The sequence below is a fragment of the Sus scrofa genome, chromosome 13 (assembly GCF_000003025.6).
Source record: "Sus scrofa isolate TJ Tabasco breed Duroc chromosome 13, Sscrofa11.1, whole genome shotgun sequence".
In the NCBI taxonomy this organism is placed as follows: Eukaryota; Metazoa; Chordata; class Mammalia; order Artiodactyla; family Suidae; genus Sus; species Sus scrofa.
The window spans coordinates 11,336,846-11,361,769 of NC_010455.5; the positions used below are offsets into that span (position 1 = coordinate 11,336,846).

The window sequence follows — 24,924 nt, forward strand, 5'->3', positions numbered from 1 at the left end:
ACCAATAACGTCTTTTCCAGGTATTCCCACTCTTCATTATTGTCCTACATGACAGGCTTTCTTAAAACCGGGAATTTTTTTTACAGAATTGGAAAGTGAAACTCAGAGAAGTAAAGCAAGTTTTCCTAAGATCATGTCAGCTAGTTTAGTGGGGACACCCATATTTATATTGAGGTCTGTCCTAAGTTCACACCTCACCTGCTGTGTTACATTAATACTATTAATACTTTCGTAGCTGTAAATGGTAGGACAATTAAAGAAGATGTTCATATGATTTTTGAGACCTTCTTAACCCATCCTTTATTCCAGAGAATACTAAATTCAATTACTGATGGTCAAAACAACACATGACAGCTGCCAGAAAGGTAACGACAGCTGCCAGAAAGGTAACATCTTAAAACAGCTACAGGAACCCAGCACTTGGTTCCCTTCTACAAGAATCCTTTAAGTTATAAAGACATTATCTGGCCACAATTCATTCTATCCTGAAGAATATGAGCCGCTACCAAGGAAGGACAACTATTCAATGGGCTAAAACACAAAGCCAGTTGTCTCCCACTGCTCTCTCTGCCAGCCTTCACAAAGTCAAGTTCTGGACTTATTGAAGAAAGTGATTCATCTCTCTATGGAAGGAATGCCAAAACCAACTCTATAAAAGATTTCTTTCTTCACATCTTTAATTCCTGAGGACCTTACAGTCACTTGATATAATGTAAGCCATTATTAGCTTCTAGGTATGGTAGACGGTTGAGTAACAATGGAAGGAAACACTTTTCAGGTCTTCTCACAGGTGGATTTTAAGGGAGTCCAATCAAACTGACAAAGACATCGTTTTACTTGATGAAATAAGACATACAGGTTCTGTTGACCTTCCAACTTCAGTTTTGCACTGTTGTAACTTCTTTCCCAAAATTTCTATCTTCCTAGTTTGGTAGACTCAGCAGAAGCTTGGCTTGATTCCCCATCTGCCTTATCTTCTCATATACAGTCAATTTCCTTCTTGTTCTCCATGTCAAGGGGCTGGCCAAAGCTTCCTGAGAGGGTGAGTATTGCAACTGAGAAATAAAATAGACCATGAAGTCCAAATGATAAGTTACACAAGTAAACAGAATTTTGCCATTTCAAAATATAACAGAAATTACTGTCTTCAATTTTATTTTAAGAACCTAGCATGTTCTTGAAAGAATTCCAACAATTTTGTTATTTCCATTGTTGAAGTACTATTAATAACGTATTTATAGATCTGAGTGTCAGGACTCAGAAAACCAAAGAAACAATGCAAAAGTTCACTGAGTGCTTTGTTTTGTTTGCTATTATACCAAGCTCACCAATCTGAAAACACTTTTACATAATCTCCTAGACTTCCAAATGAATTTTCAGATTTACTATTGAAAAGAAAGTGAACAAGTCTTCAGAACAAGTACAGTATCTCTTCAAAAGCACAAAACTCAAGCCAAAGGCAACATAATGGGACAATGTCTTGTGGATTTAATCCTCCTTAGGTATGGACACAGGATTAAAATCAATACTTGATACTTAGGCCATCACTCCTAATTGTTATTCCATAGCAGACATTATTAATCAATCGCAACACTCTACTGCCAAGATCAAACACCTCAGCCATCCAAACCTGCTTGAGTTGGCACAAAACTATTTGACCTTCTAGGCTCTGACAGATCTACTAGAAGTTGTAGGATTAATGGCTACTGTTATGATTCAGGTTTCTTATGTAGAAAAGAAAAAGCTACAATAATTCAAGTACACAATACTTCAGCAAAGATTCTGTCTTTGAAACTTCATTTAAAAAAAAAATCTCTGATTTTTGGATGGAACGAAAGATTGCTGCAGACCATGCATGCTATGCATAGCTGGGTGTGGAAGTGGAGGGACAGGGAGGGGTTCAAGCCTTAGACATTTGCACAAGGGCACAGCTGATTTAACTGTGTGGATTTGTAGCAGATTGGTGCATGTTGAAACATTCCCTTTTCTTACTTACTTGAAAAGTGTCTATATGAACTCTGTCCAAAATGTTATAGACAGAAGAATGACTTAACACCATGAACTGTACTTCTTAATTGAAAGAACGTAACATCTATGATACATCACAAAAGAAAACCACTACATGGTTTTCAGCTAGTGTTCTAAAAACGAAATGTTCTTTTTGGCACGGACCTCAAATTTTGTCATGTTCTCATTGGTCCTGAGGGCAACAGTGCTACTTTATACAAGTGTAACCATCATATAACAAGAAGTGAGAGCCTGAAAATAATGGATTTTTTTTCAATCAAGCAAAATATTGCTAAAAGTACATTATGACAAATAGGAATAACTGCAAGTTGATATTATTCAAATTAATGTTTTATTTGTTTAAGTAAAAACACAAGTCATGGAAGAAAATCAAACCACAATATTGAGGAGCTGCAATTTATTCCAGTTAGAAATCATTAGATGTAATAAGCTGTTATAAAGTGTTACCATTTAGAAAAACTCCAACATTCTTTCTCATATTGGTTTCAAATGATATATATTTAATATATAGCCAACATATGCTCAAAATACATATGTTCATATATATTCAAATTATATCATTTCAAAATAGATACATAATTATCTATTTTCAAAAAGCTGTGCACTAGCAAAAAGTTTTAAAACAAAGAAATAGGATAGTTTTTCTTTTTTTTAATAAGCAAAATCAGACTTTAACCCCTATCCCTGAGAAGGAATGCTAATTTTCTCACCTTTTACAGCATGAAAAATTATTTTTTAACTTTCCCCGCAAACGCAGCATTCTTAAAAAATATAGACACCATCATTTTTTTCAATTTTAATAAAGTGAAGCATCTACAGAGTTGACATACTTATAAAAGAAAATAAAATATTTTCAACTGTTTCTTAAAAGCACATTTGGAGTCATGTGTCATGAGATACTGCTCTGGACAACACCCATGGCATCCTTCCAAGGTGTCACTTGGGTACACAGTCATGTCATCAAAATCGGAGGCCCTGCAGACGAGGTTGGGAAAGGGTCTGAAAGGTTGGAGGGGAAAAGCTCAGGACCTGCTCTGCAGGGCAAAGGCACATTCATGGACTCATCCCCTGGCACAGATCCTGCCTGAAAGGTTGCAAGCTCTGTAACCATGCCTCAGCTTGGCATTAGCACCCTTCTTCACAGAGCAGGGCCTCACCTCCAAGGACTAGTTCTTTCTCACACGTGGTGAAACTGGATTCTACCTGATGTTTAATATCTTGAGAAGGATTGATGCTGCAAACTCAGACGAGAACGCTCTGGCTCTGGAAAGCCTCATTATCTACATCTCTTTTACACTCACTAAGCCTTGCGGCCTTTGAAAAGTAGATTTTTTTCCCCCCCGAAAACCAACTGTATTTTTATAGGACAGCAATAAACAGCCTGAAAATGAAATTAAGAAAGCAATTCCATGTACAATAAGATTTTTCATTTTTATTTTGCCTTGAGTCTCTCTGATGGAAGCTGGCAACCACTGAAACCATAAGTTAAAAGTAAAAAATTTACTTTTCAAAATCTGCAAAGCTAAATGAGAGTTAAAGAAATGTAAATGATTAAACTTCCAGATAATTTTTTGCAAATTGCTAGCACTCACACTTCTGAAGATATTAAAATTGTAAACAGGGCTGCCACTTTTGGGACTCCCTGTACCTCTCATAACCTGGGGATTTTTTTTTTCAGGTCAAAATTATTATTCCCTTCCAGCTAACAGATGCTCTCCCAACAGCCCAGAGCTGTATTTTCACGATTTAAAATGAGTTTGTCTTTGAAAGTATCTTTTCCAAGATTTTGAGGTATTCTCTGATAGAGCATTGTTTTTTGAAACTGAATGTGAAATTTAAATGCTTATTATCATTAATGTGCAATTGAAATATTTTTTAAAACTCATATATTTTACCTGTTCAGGAATCTGAATAAGGAAATATAATCTCACCATCTCTGGGAGAGTCAAGGGGCCACACTTCATCTAATGCATGTGCTCCAGGTTTTATTAAAAAAAAAACTGATAAATACATATTTAAACAGATACATTCATTTGTGGGAGGAAGACTGTTTGCTTGCTTTTTTTTTTTTTTAAACCGTAACCCCAGCCAGAATTCTATTTTGCTATCATGACTCAGAACATACATATAAAGGTGTGTGTGTGTGTGTGTGTGTGTGTGTGTGTGTGTATGTTTGAATTTTTTAATGAAATATTTCTAATACCTTCTATTCTAGTCTTTGTTGCTTAAAACTTTGCTGATTGTGATTCCTTATGTGGATTCAAGGCCCACTGATATGCTGATTACCAAGTCTGAAAAACAATAAACCAGGCATAATGGGGTAGGCAATATCCATCAGGTTTACCCACTATCTCTTTCATACACTGGGACTGCATATTTTTACTTAAGGAGAAGTACAAAATGCAAGCAGAATAAAAGCTCATCTCCCACTGCAGTCAACTCCCTGGGGAGCTTGCAGAAATGCATATTCTGGTTGGGCAGGGCTGGGGCACTGGGACTCTGCCTTTCCCACCAGCTCCTGGAGATGTGGTTGGGCTGGTCTGGGGGCAGCAGGCTCTGAGAGGTGGGGGGTGCAGAGGAGCAGGTGTCAGGGGATACACACCAAAGCACAGCCACACCAGGCCTCACTGCTCCCTGGGCAGGTGGGGACCACCTCAGGGTTCCCACGGGCCACACACTCCCTGTAAAGGAGCCGTCCTCAGGGGCTCCATCACCCTCCCTCATCCTCTCCTCTGTGATCTGTGCTCCTGTGTCCTTCCTCCCCAATCAATCCTCACCCCCCAAAAGCAGGAGCGAGGTCACCCTGTTCCTGACCGCTTACATGCCCCTTTGGAGGGGGTTACCTGAAAATGTGAGCCCCAGCTCTGCCAGTCTCGACAAAGCAGGAACAGCAAAGGTGATGCTGACAAACAAGAACGCAAAAGATTTATTCACATTTCAGGCACTTGTTAAACTGTGAAACCGGCTTGTCAAGGTGGACCGCACTCACAACATACTTCTGAAGGTGACGGCGCTAAATCCTGGAGTTCAAAGCGGGATTCCATAGTTCTAAAGCATTTAGTCAGAATTCCCACCCTGGGAAATACGGAGCAGGAATTTTAACGACCCCTGGTGAGATACCGGCTTTCTATACTTCCAGCTTCCAGAAGCTGAGGTGTAGGGGACTGATAAAACGAAAACAGTCTTAGTTTTGGTGAGGCTGTCTTCTGTGTACTCCTTGGGTCTAGAGTACTCCCTACTGTACCTGAGCCTGTCCCTGGCACATATTTGGTGTTGGGTATGTGTGTGGTAAGAGAGGGAACGCATGAACATAGGTTTTAAATGACACATCTTACTTTATTGGCTGATTCACTATTACAATATTTGCTTTGTTGAACTGAGCAAGGGGGCTCTAAAAAGGAGGCAGGAATGAAAAGTGCCTATTTCCAAATTGCAGCTGTTCATGAGGTGGATGGAGAGGAGGGGGAGGAAGAGAGAGAGACAGACCAAGGCAGTGATTCTTAACTCCTGTTTGGACTAGGACATGGGCAGGTGGAATAGGAGGTAGATCTGGGTATGCCTCTGCCACTCCCATGAGAACTAGGATCATAATGAAGGGAGGCTATAATTGATGAGGAACTTGGGGGAGGCAAGGATTAAGACTTAGAACTTAGAACTGAAGGTTTAAGGCAGTGGTTTTCAATGGGGACAATCCCCTGGGGTTGCCAGGGGAAGCTTGGCAATCAATGTCTGGAGATTCTTTTTCTCCCTCCCTCCCTCCCTCCATTCCTTTCCTTCCTTCCTTTTCTTTCTTTCTTTTTTTTTTTTTTTTTTTTTTTTTTGTCTTTTTACAGTTGCACCTGTGGCATATGGAAGTTCCCAGCCTAGGGGTCAAATCATAGCTGCAGCTGCCAGCCACAGCCACAGCCACACCAGATCAGAGTCTCATCTGAGACCTACACTACAGCTCATGGCAATGCCAGATCTTTAACACACTAAGCAAGGCCAGGGATGGAACCTGCATCCTCATGGGTACTAGTCGGGTTCTTAACCAACTGAGCCACAACAGGAACTCTGGAGATGTTTCTGATTATCATGACTCAGGCGTGGCGTTCTAATGGCTTCTAGTGAGTAGAGGGCAGGGATGGTGCTAAACATTCTGTCATGCACAGGGCAGCCCCCACCACAAAGAATTCTCTGCCCCCAAATGTCAATAGTGCCCAGGCTGAGAAACCATGCTCCTGGGGGACCAAAAAAGCCTGGGAGAGCCCAGAGCAGATGCTATCAGGAAGGAAAATGCACCCACCAGGACCAGGAGGCCATCACAGACAATGAGCAAGGTCTCAGAGAGAACAAGGAGAGATGAGGCTAAGGAAGGGGGTCAGGGGCTTGGCTGTGCACCCTGTCTTACCAGATCTCTCTCTAGCTGATCCTGAACCATCTGCTGGTGGGGTCAGCTCCACCTCTCCAGATGAAGGCAGACTATGGTGTGTGAGAACCCAGCAGAAGTCTGAAAGAGGCCAGTGGTCCTTGGGTAGAAATGAGGATTACAGGCTGCCCTCCAGGGTATCATGCCACTGACAAGAAAGGCTGCCTGGTGCCCGACCCCATCCTCATCAGCACCTCTTCAGTGCCCACCAGCTTGTCTTCTGACTGCTACAAACTGCATTCTCTTGCCCGGAGGTGTGTTCTTGGCTGGCCAAGAAGCAGTCCTGAAATGCCAGGACATGAATTGCTTCTGTAGGCAGTCTTCAGGCACCACTCTCCTGGGGGTGTTTTCTTCACCTTCCCCCTAAAAGAACTTGCACTTGAATTCTCATCTCAGGGTCTGCTTCTGGGGAACCCAACTTTAATGGTGAGTCTTTTGAAGGAATACTGGGCTGGAGACCACTTGATCCTCAAGTTCCTTTAATGTGAGACTTCTCTGGGTCCACAGCAGCCACCTCTTAAGAGGTGCTGACCTGCCCATTTCCAGGTCCTGAGCGCAGAATCACTGGGACTCTGAGCCACAGGCTCTGAACCCACTTCTTTCAGACCGCCATAAACCCAACTTCAGCCACACTCCTCTGTCTCCCAACGAGGGAACGGGCAAAGCCACATCTTTTGCTCAAGGCTGGTAGGGAATGTGGGCACAATCCCCGTGAGTCTCAAATGCCCCTGAAGTCAAACTTCTACAAGAACTCAAATAAGTAACACTCTACTCCAAGAAGGGGGGGTCTTATTCCAGTGCTGAGAAGAGGCAAAGATGAAAACAACAGCTGCCATAGTTCAAATGAACTTTAATGAATTACCAGTGGGGTTTAAAACCACAGAATAGCAAAATGAAACAGCTATTTTCAAAACTCTGCTAGACAAAGAGAAGTGAACTGTAAATCCCCTCAGGGTGATGTTAAATCACTCTTCCCTGTACTGGGAATTCTGAGATGCTAAAAATCTCAAGAAAATGCTAGGAGCTTGAGGGACTCCATGTAGCAAAGCGCACCAGGGGTTCCACACACCAGCAATAGGTCTGCAAAGAGCAGCACAGCTGACACTTTCCAAGAGCCTCAGCCTTTTCCTGTGGCCCTGAAGGAACCTGAAGCCATAGCCGAAGAACTCCCACTGCCATACAGTTGGCAATCAGGCACCAAGCTTAGGATCTACTCAGAAGTTACCAGGCCAGGGATTGAACCCACACCACAGCAATGACAACGCTGGATCCTTAATCCAGTGAGCCATGAGGGAACTCTCACAGTCAGCCATTCTTAAGGATGCTTCTTCATAAATCCTCAGAAGGCTTTCTTCTTGGATTGTGGATGTTCGCTGGGTTTCATCTTTGCAGAGAATATCCACTTGGGGGCCCTGATTTCTTGCCAACTCAGGTGAGGAGACAGGAAGATCTATCTCAGTTCTTACGTATGGAGACGTTTTTTGGTTTGTTTGTTGCTGTTTTAAGGGAAAAGAACAGCAGAGCTTTTCTGCAGGACAAACTATTCCCTTATTTATAATGCAGGACAGCAGCGCCTTGTAAGTGTATATTCTGGTTCATCTGAGGACACACGGTTGTTCATTTTAAAATTAGATTCATCCTGATTATATGAAAACAGCCTGCGTGTGGTTGGTAAAAACAGAAGGAAAGCATACTCAGCACCTACCTGCTGGCCCTGCCTTTTAGACTCTACCAAACTTGTTCAACACACAGCCCCTGCCCTCCTGGAACTTCCAGTCTAACAGAGAAATATCCATCCTACTGACCACTGCAAGGTTTGGACACTGAACTGTGAAGAAACCCACACAGTAGTTACTAAACATGTAAGGTTGCTTTTGGATGAAGGGGTGAAAGAAACTGTCATTAAGGGGCCATGTTTCAGTGGGGCAGAGCCAGAGCTAATTCGGATCTCAATCCCAGTTAACTGGGGCAGGATTTGGGGAAACGCCTTGAATGAAGGATATTGGAAAGCTGAGTTGAAACAGAAGCAGGAAAACATGAGCATTGGACTTTAGGAGGCATTAGTTTGATTGTGGACAGCAGAAGAGCAGTAAAGCAAGAGAGGGGAGTAGATACTATGAAAAAAGGAAGTAAGCTTCAGCATCACATTCAATTCAAGTGGGAGAGGAAGATGGGTCACTGAACATCTATTATTATTTCCCACCAACCCTGAGGGTTCCTTAAGTTCCATGAATGACCATGGAACGCATCAGTTGAGGCTGAAAAATGCTAGGACAGCTACAAAAAGGACACTGTTACCAGTCAACACAGCTTAACAATTTAAAACTGAAACAAACAAACAAAGAAACAAAAACTAATGTTGCAAAATGATCGAAGAAATATGGAGGCTGACTCCCGGCTCTCTCTCTCTGATTCCCTGCCTTTTGGACAATCAAGCTCCATTCTTCCAGGGTGCAAGTTTACCTAAGACAATCAATTTTACAACTTTTGTAATAGTAAGATGATAATAAAATTGTTTTCCATGCATTGGGTACTTGCCAGGCACTTTGGACTGGATTAGCAGTTTATAACCATTACCCCATTTAATCTCCTCCACAATGCTGTGAAGTAAGTACCAATGTTATTGTCATTGCACAGACAGGGGTGACTGAAGTTCAAAGCGGTAAAGTAACGTGTTGGAGAGACAAGCTAGAAGGAGGCAAAGCCAGGCATCCAACTCAATGCCTGTCCATCACCCTACCCATAACTCCTAATCTCTCTCCAAAGCCCCAGCTCTCAACTAATCCAGGACCCCGGATTTCCAGTTTCCACCTTCCCCACAACCCACCTGGCTATAAGGGAAAGGGGTATCTCTTCTTCTGCTCTGCAATAGGACTTTAAAATATGACATTACTGGAGTTCCCTGGTGGCCTAGTGGTTAAAGGTTACAGCGTCATCACTGCTGTGGTGTGGGTTTGACCACTGGCCTGGGAACTTCTGCATGCCATGGGTGCAGCCAAAAAAAAAAAAAAAAAAAAAAAAAGAACATTGCTGGTGCCCACAATGCAGGTTACTCTGAGCCCCATAGATCCCAGTAATGGGCCAGGAAGAAGTTGGGGATTGCTGAATTATTTCTTCTTTATGGTAGAATAGCAAGAATCAGCTGGATTCTGTACCTGAGGGGGGCTTATAAGGATTAACCTCATCATACCACAAATTTTAATTTTCAAAAATATTGCAAAATATCTTACAAAAATAGATTGGTGGAATCAAAGACAACCCTACCTAGGGTAACATAAAGGCAAACAATTATTTTTTTTTTCCTTTTCCATGTCCCTAGCATGATACTTCTGAGCACTGGTTCTTTTTACTTCTTAATAATCCAAAACACATGTGAACTTGGTATTTCCTTATTTCTCAGAACAAGACACTTAATAATAATTAAATGATATGTTTTCAGAAAGGCAAAATATGCATAGTTAGAAGGAAAGCTGGGGCTTGGGAGAGAGATTAGGAGCTTCTTTGTCCTTTTCACTTACCTTACTTTTATTATTCCTGCCTGTCTCACATTTCCTTCACAGGACAGACTTCTGTAGAACTAGCTGAATATTTGATCAAGCATGTTTATAATTTGGGAGGAAAATAAATACCCTTTTTGACTAAAAAAGATGGTTACCCATTGTAGTAAGGAATGATAAGTAGAATAAATACTAGGAAAATTGCTATTTTTAGTCAAGCTATTATGTAATGAGTCATTTATTTAAACAGTCTAAAGTTGTGTAAAATGATGCCAATGAAAATGGCTTCAGTACCTCTGTCAACACACCAAGTATTGGTTCTGGCCTCTGCTTCCTGACATCTCTACTTTAAATTCGTTTCCTTTAAAAAAATATATAGCACATGAATGACATGCCAGTAATACCAGGATCAATCAGCAAGCCCTCAATACTATGTACACATTATGGCCCACAGAGATCTATCAAGGAAATCAAAGTGATGGTCAAACTAAAAGGAAAAACCAGGTCTAGCCAGATTAAAGATGACCCATAAGAGTGAGCAGGAAGTGAGAAGACAGAATTGGGTCAGCTAGGACGGTGGTATTGCTCCAAAACCCAGAACTGGGTTACCTCACTGCTATTGCGATGTTTCCAATCACTTGCCAATGCCCCCAAAAGTACCAAGGCAGGGACGTGAGCAGGAGAGCCTCACAGAACTGAAAAACAGAGTACAGCAAAGACCACTCACTGCCCCCCAAGTATTCTGGTTTCCCTTTCACAGCAAAGAGGCATCACAGGAAAGCAGCAGTGAGGCAGGTACTGAATTTCCCATCCTGCTTCATTTAAGTGGGGGCACATGAGTGTTCTCACCAGAGGAAGTGGAACAAAATGATTCTGTGTCACTTCCAAGGCCAGGCAGTGAGGAGGCGGGTGGGCTTCTGCACTCTCTATTTCCTTCTCAGATGTCTGATACAATGAAAACACGACCCTGGAAGCCTTGAGTTGGAGACCGAGGAGCCCAAGATCAAGGGAATCAGGACTCCTCAGAATCAACACAGCAGGGCCACCAGTAATTAGGACCAGCAATGTTCAGCTCCATGTGGGTGAAAGATAAACTCCTGTTTTCAGCCACTGTGGATTTTTAAAATTTTATCTTAAAGTGTTGATAGTATTTTCCTAACCAATATATATATGTGGCAAGAAAAAGGAAGTGTCTCAGTCACTTCAAGTTATGCACATAAATTATTTTTGCATAGAATTATAGGGCCACACTAGCGGCATGCAGAAGTTCCCAGGCTTGGGGTTGAATCAGAGCTGTAGCCACCAGCCTACAGCACAGCCAGAGAAATGCCAGATCCAAGCCACATCTGTGACCTACACCACAGCTCATGATAACACTGGATCCTTAACCCACTGAGTGAGGCCAGAGGTCAGACCCGTGTCCTCATGGATACTAGTCAGGTTCATTACCACTGAGCCATGATGGGAACTCCAGAATCATAGATTTTTAAGGTGAAAGTTGTATTGCCCAATATTTATGGCAGCTACTAGCCACAGGTGGCTATTGAACACTTGAAATGTAGCTGGCTGAAGTGGAGATGTGCTGCAAATGAAAAAGATACCCCAGATATTAAAGATTTAATACAAAAGAGTAAAACAGCTCATTCACACTTTATAATGATTAAATGTTAATAATTTTGGAATATTTTGGATGAAATAAAATATACTATTGAAATTATACTCACTGGTTGCTTTTTGCTCACTTATAATGTGGCTACTAGAAAATTTAAAACTACATATGTGGCTCACATTATATTTCTACTGGACTCCTGCTGGATCAGCAGGTGTTAGCAAACTACAACCTACCTTCTGTTTTTATAAAAAAAGTTTTATTGGTACACAGTTATGACTATTTACATATTATATATGGCTGCTTTTGGACTACAGGGCAAAGTTGAGTAGTCCTGAAAAGCTGACCTGACAATATTTATTATATGGCATATTATAGAAAATGTTTGCAGAAAGTCTGTGTTGGATTATTAAGAAATAAGACCAGGGAGTTCCCGTCGTGGCACAGTGGTTAACCAATCCGACTAGGAACCTTGAGGTTGCGAGTTCAATCCCTGCCCTTGCTCAGTGGGTTAAGGATCTGGCGTTGCCGTGAGCTGTGGTGTAGGTCGCAGACGCGGCTTGGATCCCATGTTGCTGTGGCTCTGGCGTAGGCTGGCAGCTACAGCTCCGATTAGACCCCTAGCCTGGGAACCTCCATATGCCGCAGGAGTGGCCCAAGAGATGGCAAAAAGACAAAAAAAAAAAAAAAGAAAGAAAGAAATAAGACCAATCAATGATAAGGAGTATCATACTAAGGACATGTAAAAGGAAAAGAAATAATTATTTGCCTTTATATTACCCGAGGTAGAGCTGTCTTTGACTCCACAAGCCTGCTTTTGTAACATATTTTGCAATATTTTTGAAAATTAGAACTTGCAATATGAAGACATTAATACTGGTACTGCCTGGACTAAGAATAACTTTGAAATCACCCAATTTATCTACTCTTACTGTTTCATGACTAAGGAAATTAAAGCTCAGATAAGTCAAGAGATGTGTCCAAAATATTTTTATTCCTTTTTTTTTTTTTTTCGGTTGCATCGACTGTATATGGAAGTTCCCGGGTCAGGGGTCAAATCAGAAAAACAGCAGTGACCCCAGCCACCGCAGAAAAAATGACAGATCCTTAACCCACTGCACCACAGCAGGAACTCCCCTTATTCTTTTTTTTTTTTTTTTTTTTTTGGCCTTTTCTAGGATCACAGCCGTGGCATAAGGGTCTAATCGGAGCTGTAGCCACCGGCCTAGCCAGAGCCACAGCAACGTGGGATCCGAGCCACGTCTGCATCCTACACCACAGATCACAGCAAAGCCAGATCCTTAACCCACTCAGCGAGGCCAGGGATCAAACCCACAATCTCATGGTTCCTAGTCGGATTCATTAACCACTGCACCACGACAGGAACTCCCCCCCTTATTCTTAATTAGGTGGTATTTCCACAAGGACACTATCATTCACTCATTGACTGATTCATAATACTCTCCACCCATCTCTAATTTTGATCATTAAAGAAATAAAATCTCTATCAGTTAAAAAAAATCAAAACTTAATAGCAGAGAAATCCTTGGGTAATATTTAGCTACAAAGAGACTGCAAGATAGTTTTTAAATTAAATTTCATTTGAAAACACTTGATAGGGAACCTATCACATAGCCTGCTTTGAAATTAAACTTCAAATTCCCCAAATACAGAGCCAGCTTGCTAAACATATCCATTATTGGAATTTAATTCAAAAAAGTGAAATCTGTTTCTAAAGACTTCACAGCCACATATAACTTCCCCTTTTCCAGCAGTCAACACCTCTCAGTGTGTTATTCCAGAACCTCTAACTGGGCTCATCATTTCCAGTCTCTGTCCCACTCAAAACCTATCCCAAAAAACCCTTCTAAAATAAAACGCTGTTGTGCTGGACATCTCTTGGTCTCTTCATGTTGTCAAGATAAGGTCCACCTTCCTTATTTGGCCAGGGAGGTCTTTGCCAGTGACTCCTACCTGCTCCTACAACCCCATTTACTGTCCTCTGCAAGGCCAACTAAGATCCTTGCAATTCCCCAGATGCTTCCTACTTTGACCCCCACTTCACCTGCCTGCCTACAGTGTTCTCACTGCCCACTCTCCCCACTCTAGACAATGGGACCCCACTGTACACTGTACCTACTCCATCACAGAACTTGTCAATATTGTGATTTTCTTTCTTTTGGCTGCACTCAAAGTGTATGGAAGTTCCCAGCCCAGGGATCAAATCCACAGCTGTGGAAAGGCCAGATTCTTAACCCACTGCGCTAGGCTGGGGATTGAACCTGGGCTTCAGCAGCCACATGAGCTTCTGCAGAGACCACACCAGATCCCTGACGCACTGAGCCACATTGGGAACTCCTCAATATTGTGATTTATTATAATTGTTGAAGCATTAATTCTCCCACCATACGAATGGCTGATATTTAGGAACATTTAATTGTGGGTCAAGTGCTACATTATTTCATTTAATCTTCATGTGTTACAGATGAGGAAACTGAACACATGCAACGAAGCCAGGGGGAAGCCAAGATACGAATCTACACATTCCACTCTTTAGCCCTAGATCTTAACTCTATACCAGTGGTTTTTAGTGGGGGTAGTTTTGCCTCCTGTGAGACATTCAGCAGTATCTGGAGACATTTTTGATGGCTGCAACTGGAATGTGGGAGGCAGCTACTGGTATCTAGTGGGCAGAGGCCAGTGACGTTGCTAGGCACCCTGCAAGACACAGGGCAGCTCCTCACAGCAAAGAATTATTCAGTTCCAAATGTTAATAGTTCAAAGGCTGAGAAACACTGTTCTACCCTAAATTAACTCCTGTGGATTGACCCAAGAGACTCTGAGCATCTCCACAGCAAGGATTTTTAAATGTTCACCATGGTGTCTTGGCACCTACCATAGAGCCTGGTACTCAGTAGATGCTCAATGCGTATGTGATGGATGGGACAGATGGGTGGAAGGATGGGTGCTGGGATGGATGGATGGGTGGAGGGATGAGGGGATGGATGCAGAAATGGAAGGATGGATCAATTCCAGGAGCAAAGAAACAAGTTTACCTATTTTAAGGCTTGTTTTTTGTGGCAACTTTGATAAAGATAAATCTGCGCGCGCATGCGCGCGCGCGCACACACACACACACACACACACACACACACACACTGGTAATTAACAGTAAATGAATGCATGCAGGGCACATTCCAGAGGATGCCCTCACCTTAGCAACAACTTACATTTATGATTCTAGAGTGTGAGATCAAATTAATTCACCAAATGGCTAGAATTAGTTTTTCTAAAGAGTCCCCTTCAACCACTACACTAGAGGATAAACTGGTATGTTCCTCATCCACACAGGCCACAGCTCAAATTGTTTTTTAAAAAGACTTTCTGAATAAGGCTCCCCTGGTTTCTTTTCTTTTAAATAAAAGCCAAATAACAAGAGAATATACAATCTCATGCTTTCCCCTGCTGTAACTACAATTCAGACATAAATTCATTATTCTAGATTTCCAGATGCTGGAGGTAGAGTAGAAATTACAATGAATCTTAGGTGAAGTTTTTAAGGGTAAACAAAAACATACATGCCAGAAAGAAACCACTCTCTGGCTTCTGTAACTAATATATCTAAATACCAGAAATGAAGCCAAGAAAAGATATATTTCATGATTATAAGATTTTTAAAATACCAGCAATTTAGCCTGATTTTTACAGCAGCACAAACCCTTCAACAATGGCAGCGTTAATAAGTGCTGAACATGAACTGATAGATTTTCTACAGAAAAGCAAAAAGGTTCAGCTGTGGGGCTGGCTCCTTTGAGTTACTACTTATTATAAAATGTAGTCAGAAGTTAAAACAAATGAGACTAATTTTTAAGTGTAATACTCTCAACTATGCCTTACAACTTTGCATTGAACTCTGCAGTTTTATACAAGCACACACACACACAACCAAAGAATACAATAACCAAATAAGTTTTGGTACCTGTCCTCACTCTTGGAGATTCATAGTGCAACATAAGCATAAAAGCAGGCTCTGAACACACTTGCGTTAGGTTGTTAAACTCAGGATTTCCCATAGAGCGGCATCAATAAAAAGTAAAATCAGATGAGGATCTGCCAAAACATTCAGAAGTATGGAAAAAGGCTAAAAGTGGTGACAGGATTTGTAGCTGGGGACACCAGTGTGACTGGGGCATTTCTCACCATGGGAACCATGACTGAAGCCAGAGACAAGCTGTGCCTTTGTCACCGTAGGTGAGAACATGACACACACTTGTCACAGAGGCAGATTGTTCTTGTACAGACACGCAAGTTAGTGAGACGTTTATGCATAGGAGAGAGGAAAAGAAAAGGTTAACCCAAACTCAGGAATGTCACAATCACTGACATCAATCATGATTTTTGGAGCACCTATTCTGTGGAACCATTGTGGAAAATCTGGGAAAATAGTCTTAAAGGAAACAAAAGAGGGGCAAGTATAGCTGAACCACCTTGAGATCCACTAAACAACATGTCACAAGAGCCAGACCATTTACTGGGCTGCTGAATGTCATGATCATACATTTTGCCACTAAAACCATGACAATCTCCTCCAGTCTCCTCATCGTAGACACTCCTAGGCTAGGCCTTCACTAGAGTGACACAAGTGTATTTCCCAAATTAAGAAGACATCTCTGCTTTCAATTAGCATTCCTTAGTCCAAGCTTTTGCTTTCATCAGCTTATCACTCATGATGTTCTGAATGAACCCCTAAATTCTTGATCACAGAAGAGAAGCCATGATCCTTGAAAGATCTTTTTTTTTTAGAACTAGGAATTTGAATAAGAAACTTAGTTCTGATCAATCCCTTCCTCGTTGTTATATGTGCCCTAACTATAGTTCACTATCAAAAACATGCATACACATACACATTATTATACATATTATACTGCTCTAGACATATTAGTTCTATATCATAATATACATATTATTGTGTGTTGTATGCATACATACATACATAGATATGTTTATTTATTTATGTTAGAGTATGTGATTGACAGGATGGAAAGTCTCCAACATGCTTCCTGGGACAGAGTCAAGGTTCCTGGGTCCTAATTCCTGGCTCTCTGGACTTGCCACTTGGAAAAGATACTTGAGTTCACGGCAGAGCTCAGTTTCTCACTCAATAAAAATAGTACTGCACAAGAAGAGCTGCCAGTACATAAAGTCTCCAAAGTTCCTTGAAATTAGGACAGTATGGACCAAACAACATTACCATTAAATGTAGATCATGATTCTAGCTGTCAGTTAACCAGATTCCTGAGAGGAGGATATGGAAATATATATATATATATATATTGATCTTTTGTCCTTTGTCCTTTTAGGGCCAAACCTGCGGCATATAGAGGTTCCCAGGCTAGGGGTCTAATCGGAGCTGTTGCTGCCGTCCTACGCCAGAGCCACAGCAATGCCAGATCTGACCGCATCTGCGACCTACACCACAGCTCACGGCAATGCCGGATCCTTAACTAACCCACTGAGCGTGGCCAGGGATCGAATCTGCAACCTCATGGTTCCTAATGGGACTCATTTCTGCTGCGCCACAATGGGAACTCTGGAAATATATTCTTTGTGATTCAGTGATTTGTATACGCCCCCTAAGCCCACTTGCTTAAAGTCCATAATTGACTAACGAGTTGAGTTGGGAGCTTAAAGCAGAGAGTGAACATCCTTAATCGGAGACTCACTGGCCTAAACGTATTCATTCAACCCCACACCACGTGGATTCCAGGAGAAAACTGGTTGACTTGCATTGCAATTTTCACGAATATATCTGGGTGACAAAATCCACAAAACAATCACCTCTCAGATTAAAAGCATTTTATTTCATCTAGGGGGCTATCTGAGAGACCCCAATATGCATATCCATTCCATCAAGGTGGAGACTACTTCAGAATCTCTTTGTATGAATATATGCTTATTGTCTCATAGGTCACTAGGCTACATGCTGAGCTGCTAAATGGCTAGCTGGTACACAGAAGATACATAAATTTTTGTAGGCTGAATGAGGAATCAAATCAACTACGCAAAATGACTTTAAATAAAGCAAGGAGTTAACCTGCTATCTATTACTTAACCAGCTCAGACACTAAAACAAATCCTTCTAGCAAAACACTCAGCTGTGATATGGACATATGAAATAACCCAGGCAGCAAACATTCATTTTGGACAAAACTAAGCCAGAAGGTGACACTTAATACAATGTCAGAAAAGAAAGAGAAGCATCACCCCTTCTCCCCCTGCCATTCATACTTTCAACAAGAATCTCTCTGGGCCCATGTGTCAAAGTCTTCACTAGGTGCTAGGAGTCAAGGATGAGTAAACCCACAGTTCAGAGGGGAAGACAGGAAGGAAAAAAACACGAACACACACACTGCTCTGCAGGGTGATAACTACACAGATGAAAGCACAAAGCATTGAGGCCACCTGTTCAGAGAGGTTTATGGCCATTGGGTCCTTTTCAAGTACCTGGCTGTCCTGTCCTCTCAGACTGCTCCAGTTAAAAGCTTGGCCGAGACACTGGATATTTGAGAAAGTCAGCCTAAAGAACATGTTAACCCTTCATTCCTCTAAGTTTTCTGAGCTCTATTTCTGCACTGGGGACAGTGTTTAGAATCTCCACCATGATGAGGCCACGGTAGCTCAGGCTCCCAAAGATAAACTCCCACTGGGTGACTTTTCTTATTACACCTTCTGCACTTTTTTCCCTTGGAGGGTTGGTAAAAGATGACCATATTAAGAATGTTACTTCATTTTCCGTAGAAATGAAGTTCAAGTGTTGGCTATTACATGGTCCAGTATGCAAACTGCCATCTACCATAATAAGCATTCTACAAATGTTACCTGACTTATTCTTATATCTTCAGCACATACCTGCCACCTCCAATCTCCCCCCGCCCTTTTTTTGTTAATTTGGCTATTGAGAAGCTCAGAGCTTAATTAAACACTGAAAAGCAATAAGCATTTATGATTTCAGTTTAATTATCTTTACTCCTCTGTAAGATCTGGAACTTTCTTTCTTCACTATTTTTTACCAGTCTCATCATTTTGTGGGACTCTTATTGTGCATTTACTGAGACACATTTCTGGAAGTCGATATAGACAAAAACAAATTACCATAACCATCAATTGTAATTTACTTTTAGACTCACCAGTCAAGAGTTCCCGTGATTATGTATTTACTGCCATTTTAAATCTTGTTTTCTAGTTGATTCTGTTTCTCCTTTGTTCCTTTCTTTTTTTGGTCTCATATACAGCACAAATAAAACTTTCCACAGAAAAGAAACTCATGGACTTGGCAAACAGACTTGTGGTTGCCCGGGGCGGGGGGGGGGGGGGGGGGGGGGGGGGAGGGGGAGGGGGAGGGAGTGGGGTGGACTAGGAATCTGGGGTTAATAGATACAAACTGTTGCCTTTGGAATGGATAAGCAATGAGAAGCTGCTGTATAGCAGTAGGAACTATATCTAGTCACTTATGATGGAGCATGATGGAGGCTAATGTGAGAAAAAGCATGTGTGTATGTATGTGCGATGGGGTCACTTTGCTGTATAGCAGAAAATTGACAGAACACGATAAACAAACTATAATGGGAAAAATAAAAATCAATAAAAGAAAAAAAAAGAGTTTCTAATTATCAGAAGAGGTAATTAGAAGATGACCCCTTAGGTATCACACCCTGATGGCTTGGAAACTCAGAGAGTACAATATTTCCCCACAATCCCTGGTTCAGAACATGTATGGGAAGTGCAAAAAGGGGAAAGGGGAGATTGCCTTAATTCACACTTAGGCTAACCACCAGGTTTCCTAATCTACTACCAATGGACATTTTTAACTTGTGTTGGGTCCTCACAATCCCATCTCACCCCTTTCCCAAGGGCCACTTTTGTAGACTAGCTATACGCCACATGTCCTTGGTCCCCTTAGGGCTGCCAGGGCCAAAGGCACTGCCAGAACCTGCTGAGTGAGAAGGCATTGCTATCATCCAGTGATGTCTGTTCCCTGGAATTTCACTCTCAGCACTGACAATGCCTCTGGAACTCATAAAGATTCTACAGAAACTCAGGAGTTGAAGGTCAGTATCTTCAGGGAATCAAGATAACAGGTAGGACAAACTGCAGCTGAGGATTTCCATGTCCTCAAGGCAAATGCCCCCAGGAAGAACTCACAGAAATAACTCTCTGCGTTGTCACTACATAGAACAGGATTAGCTTTCAAATCAACATGAGAGATAAAAATTGAATGATATATTCATGGCACACACAGGCACAGATCTTGGCATAACGCAACTGACACCCACTTAGATGCTTAGTCAGGTATTCTGGGGAATACAGTGTTTGGGCACAAGCATTCATTTATTCAACAAAGATTTATTCAGCGCCTACTGTTTACCATGCACTGTTCAAGATCCTGGAAAATCATGAGTGAAGGACAGGTACTCAACAAGTATCAACTGAAATGAATTCAGATTGCAAATAAGACCAAAGAAGGGGGAGGGAGAAAGGAAGCAGAAACAATGTGATGATTCTGAGAAAGGATGGGAGACTGCTTTTGCTCAAATGGTCAGAAAAGTTTTTTTTTTTTTTTTTTTTTAAAGATAACAATAATCTTACAATAAAACGACAAAAAGGAGAGGAAGAAACCAATCACCTTAACTCTGAGTTCCATCAAAAAGAAGAGTTTACTAAAAAAAGAAACGTGCAGTTCCGTTTGTGGCCCCACATACCCCATGCCTCAAACAACTGCAAAAACCCCAGGAAAGAAAAGGTATCCACAACTTTCTCTGTTCTTAAGGAAATTTTAAGAAACCATGCTTCCCCAAAGATGCTCAATTAAAAGAAAGTTGTCTTACCTCATCCCTACAGAAGAATTTATTACAAAGAATCCAGAAAGGGGGGGCTAATGAAAGGTTTATTCCTCTTTTAAAGTCAGTTACTTTATAAAATAATATCCCAATGTCAGTCAATAAAACTATGTCTTTGCACTGTAATCCCAAGAGGAATTGCTTCATCAAAAAGTCTACCGCTAAATTCAGTATCATTTACTTTCACTTGCTAAAAATGAGAAGCAAATCATACTTACTAGCAGATGATATATTACTTCCAATATATAATAAAACTTTGAAATTCATCAAAAACAAGATTCTGAAAGAATCTGTTTAATGAACACAAATGACAAATGGTCATTCACCAATGCCTTCCCATATTATACCACAAACAAATCACTTAGTATTGAATTTCTGTTAGAGCCAATTACAATAGCCAAATGGCATAAAAACTCTTGAAAATATCCATTGCTCAAAAGAAATTTCATCAAAACACCGTCTTCTTTAACATTTCCTAGTCCCTGACTTGTTTCAGAAGAGAGGTAAGCAGAAGTAAATTAGGGAACAGATCGGTCACCATAAATATTCAGAGTGAATCATGGAATATTTTGACTAAAATGCAATTTTCATTACTTTGCAATCCAGTGCATGCTTTACGTTATTACAACATAAATAAACTTAGTAAAGTATAAGGCCAAAGAATGTAAAGATATAACCCAAGAGGTCTACAGTGGCCAATACATTAATCACTATTAAAAATCGCTGTGCTCTGTTATTAATACATTGTCCAAGGAATGCTTAATTTTTTGAGTTTCAGAATAGGTCTTTAAAACTGATTCTCACTAGCACCTAAAACCAATAACATGCTAAGGGGAAGACTTTGCTTCATTTAGCTACCGATTAGGTTTAGTGTTTGAATTTTTCGCAAATTTTGTGTGTGCGAGAGGGAAGGATGGAAAGTCTGAGCTTGTCTGCTCAGGTAAACTCTTGTCTCTTTCTTTGACTCACTTTAGGAGTTGTTAGGTTTCTAGATCTTTCCTTGAAAATTTCTCATTTGGAGCAAATTATATCTTGAACTGTCCATCAACAAAAAAAACTCAGCCCACCCCAATTAAAATACATCAAAAAGCTTAAGAAGTAGCACTCATAATAACCCTACAATGGTCACTGGGAAATCCTCTTGCAAAAATGACAACTGCAACTGAGACGGACCAAACCCACCAGGAGTGAAAACTCCCCGCATGAGTCCATCTCCGAGGGGTAGCGGGGAGCGCACAGCTGGCATAACTCTTGGCATCGAAGCCAAATGGAACGGCCCAGAGGAAGATGCTGCGTCAAGAGAAGCTAAGCAAGAAGCGCGACCCAGGAGGGAGGCGAGCGAAATCGCCCCCAGCCCCAGAAGAGGCGGGAGAAGCCCAGTCGCCAGGCACCGGCGCTCGCAACACGCAGGATTCGTCCCCGCTCCAAAGCCCCGAGTTCCCGGGCAGGAGAACAGGGGGTGGGGGACCACAGTCCCTTTAAACCGCACCCCCCCTCCCCCAGTGTCTGCCAACCTTTGCCGAACCCTCGTGTCACAGAACTTCCTCATCATGGAAACTTCCACTTGGTTGGGCGTTGAGGATGCCAAACTCCATTTCACCAGGAGGCTGTCAACAGCCGGGCTCGGGGTTTGAGGAACACCGCCGACCCAGCCACCTGGCTCTACCGCTGCCCCCGCCGCGGCTGCCCGAGCGGTGCCCGAACGCTGAGGCACCTCCTCTCCGAGCCGGGGAGCGAACCCCGGGAGGAAAGTACCCGGGCGGATGACACCCCACCCACGCCTGCCTGCCCGTGCGCGCCCCCGGCGACGCCGCTCCCACCCCTGGGCTGCCCGAGACACCCCCGTCGCCCTCCCGCCCGCCCACCCACGGGACTGCGAGGACTTGTCGCCCCCTCCCCCCGCCCCCGCCTCCGCGCGGTCCTCTTGCCAAATTACCGGTGCCCTCGCGCCGGCCGGTCGGGCGCCGCCGCCCGGGGAAGGCAGCCTGCGGGCGCTGCCCGAGCCCGGGAGCAGAAGGTCTCCTTTCCCAGCGCACTCACATTATTCATGCAAAGTTAATCCCCGCCGCGTCACGGCCGCCCGCCCGAGGATGTGCGCCTTCCTTGGCCAAGCCCCGCAGTCTCCACCCTCCTCCGCCCCCTCCTCCCGGCGGCGGGTCCCGGGGAGCGCCGGCGACGGGACGTCGCGCGAGTCCTGCAAAATGTCAACTCCCCGGGCGAAGAGAGGCGGCCGCAGCCAGGGCCGCGCCGGCCCGCCCGGGCCGCTCCACTTTTATAGGCGCAGGAAACGAGTGCGGCTCGGGCGCCGGAGTCCCCGCCTCTCCGGCCCGCGCGCCTGGCCCGCCCCGGTCCGCTCCCCGCCGCTGCCCTCCTCCGGCTCCGGCGCCCGCGCCGCGCCTGCCAGCCGGTGACCTGGTTTCCCCTCCGGTCCTCCCGGCGTTCCGACTCGCGCGGCGGCGGCCAGGAGCAGGCCGGCCCGACTCCGCCAGGGGCGCAGCGAGGAAATGGCCTCCGGGCCAGGCGCCCCGCCGCCGTCCCGGCCGCCCGCCGGCCCTAGACCCCCAGTGGCCCCAGCCTGGCCCCGGCCCCGCGCTCGGACGTGCCTGCCGCTCCGGGGCCCGCGCCCCCTGCCCGCGCGCCCAGCCCGGGCCTCCAGGCTCCGCGCCTCCGCACCTGCCGCCCCAGGTGCGAGCGCTCCCTCTCAGCCCAGTCCCGGCCGTGCCCTCCACCCCGAGAGTGTCTTCAGGTGGCGATGTCGCGGCGTTTTTGGTGGCCGCTCGTCCACCCACCCGGCTGCTTGCGCACGGAGCTTCGGGCTTGGGCGTCATTCCTCTAGTAGCAAAAAGGAAGAAACGGGGGACGAGGAACTGGGGGCCGGGAGGGGGTGACTGCCAGAAGCACTGGCTTCTCTTCCCTCCCCGGGCCGCCGCGCTCCTCCCTCCTGCCCCGAACCACTTGTGGCGCGTGTCGGGCCCACACAGCGCTCTGGCTCCTCCTGGGGCCTCGCTCCTGCCGGGCGGCTGGCGTTCCCAACCATCGCCACCCCTGGGAATGGAAGTTTGGAAAATACCTGCCTTGCGCTTGCGGGCGACACCGCTCACACCACCCTGCACATCTTAGGAAATGTGCGCAGAATAGAGACCCTCCGCAGGTTCCAAAAGGGCCGCCCTGTTTCATTTGCTTTTGCCCTGGATACGTGCAAATCGAATCCGGAAGACAAAAATAGTTTATTTTCTTGAAAAGTTATGCCCTAGCAAATATCAGCTTCTAAAAATCTCCCTCCCCTAGTTTTGAAGGCCAAGGATTCTGGCTGGGAAAAAATGAAGCAGGCTATGGCGGTGTTCTCCGCTAGAAGCATGCTTGTGAAAATACCGATTACCCAGAAAACTAAAGTGTAGTTGGTCCGGAGCTATAGTTGCAACACAATTATTTTGACCACCGAGAACAACGATAAATACTATTGAAATAATCACGACTTCATTTTTCAATATATACATTTATTACTATACGAAAAGTTTTGGTAAAGCTTTGATTTTTTTTTTTTTTTTTTTTTTTTTTTTTTTTTTTTTTTTTTTTTTTTTTGCCTCAACTGTCTTAATGATTTATTGGAGAGTTTTTGAGATTTCCAGCCGGTGACGTGTGTTTTATTCCCAATTTTTGTGAGCATCCCAGGGAAAGGGACTAGGAGCCTTCTGTCACCATTAAGGACCACAACTGTCAAGAATTCAGACACTGCCCCACGCCTGGGTTCAGGGTTTCAGCGTGTGTCCAAAGAGGGAGTCCCAAACCCCAAAGCTTCCTGGTGAGAGGGAGGGACCTCTCCCGACAGACTTCATGGACCCTATTACTTCTCATTCTTGGCAAGAAATCCGTGCTTTCTTTTTTTCACTCACAGCAAGGCTGCACCCTAGGACTTGCAGGTTTTGTAGCTGGAAAGAAGTTGTTCTCCTTTTGCAGGGAAGTTCCTGGGCTTTGCGCCAAAGTTGCCCAGGGGTGTTTTGGTTGGTCTGTAGGAAAGCTGTGGAGTCTGCACCATTTGTTCCAAACAGGCGGCCCCCTGGTGGCAGAACTGTGGGTGGAAAGCTGGCCACTGAGGGAAAAGCCTGCCCTGAAAGGCCACCACCAGTTAGTTGACAGCTGGGTCTTCCCAGGGGCCACTGAGTGACTTGAAAGACATTGTTAAGAGGTAGAGGTGTGCGGTAATGCCAGTCTTCCTTCACAAATGTGGATTATCCTTAGGCCCTAATCCGCTGGAACTTCTTAATTTTTTTTTCTCTTTTTGAGTGTAATTGGGACCTATATTCCTTCTTAAATAGGGAACATCATACAGAGAGTGAAGTATAACAAAAACTATTGCTTCCCTTTGTTTAAATGGCTTTGTTTCTCTGATCCCATTTGTGCCTGGAAACTTCTGAAATAAAGAGTAAATTAGGGCGAAAATAACATGGCATTAATTAAACAATTCAGGAAACAGCGTCATATAAC

The 24,924-nt window shown here is 43.6% G+C and overlaps 1 protein-coding gene across 11 annotated transcripts in view; it reads right to left on the bottom strand.

Annotated features, from left to right (window-relative positions):
- Positions 1–23,742, bottom strand: part of THRB (thyroid hormone receptor beta) — a 459,872-nt gene extending 436,130 nt beyond the window's left edge. For 3 of the 11 annotated variants that reach the window (XM_013981413.2, XM_021071432.1, XM_001928465.6), the window contains exon 1: positions 22,376–22,715. The gene's annotated coding sequence lies outside the window, so the exon portion shown is untranslated. Of the gene's footprint in view, positions 1–21,953; positions 22,256–22,375; positions 22,769–23,112; positions 23,180–23,228; positions 23,248–23,509 lie in introns of those variants that run through there. The other 8 variants (XM_013981416.2, XM_013981412.2, XM_021071429.1 and 5 more) reach the window with 7 other exon arrangements.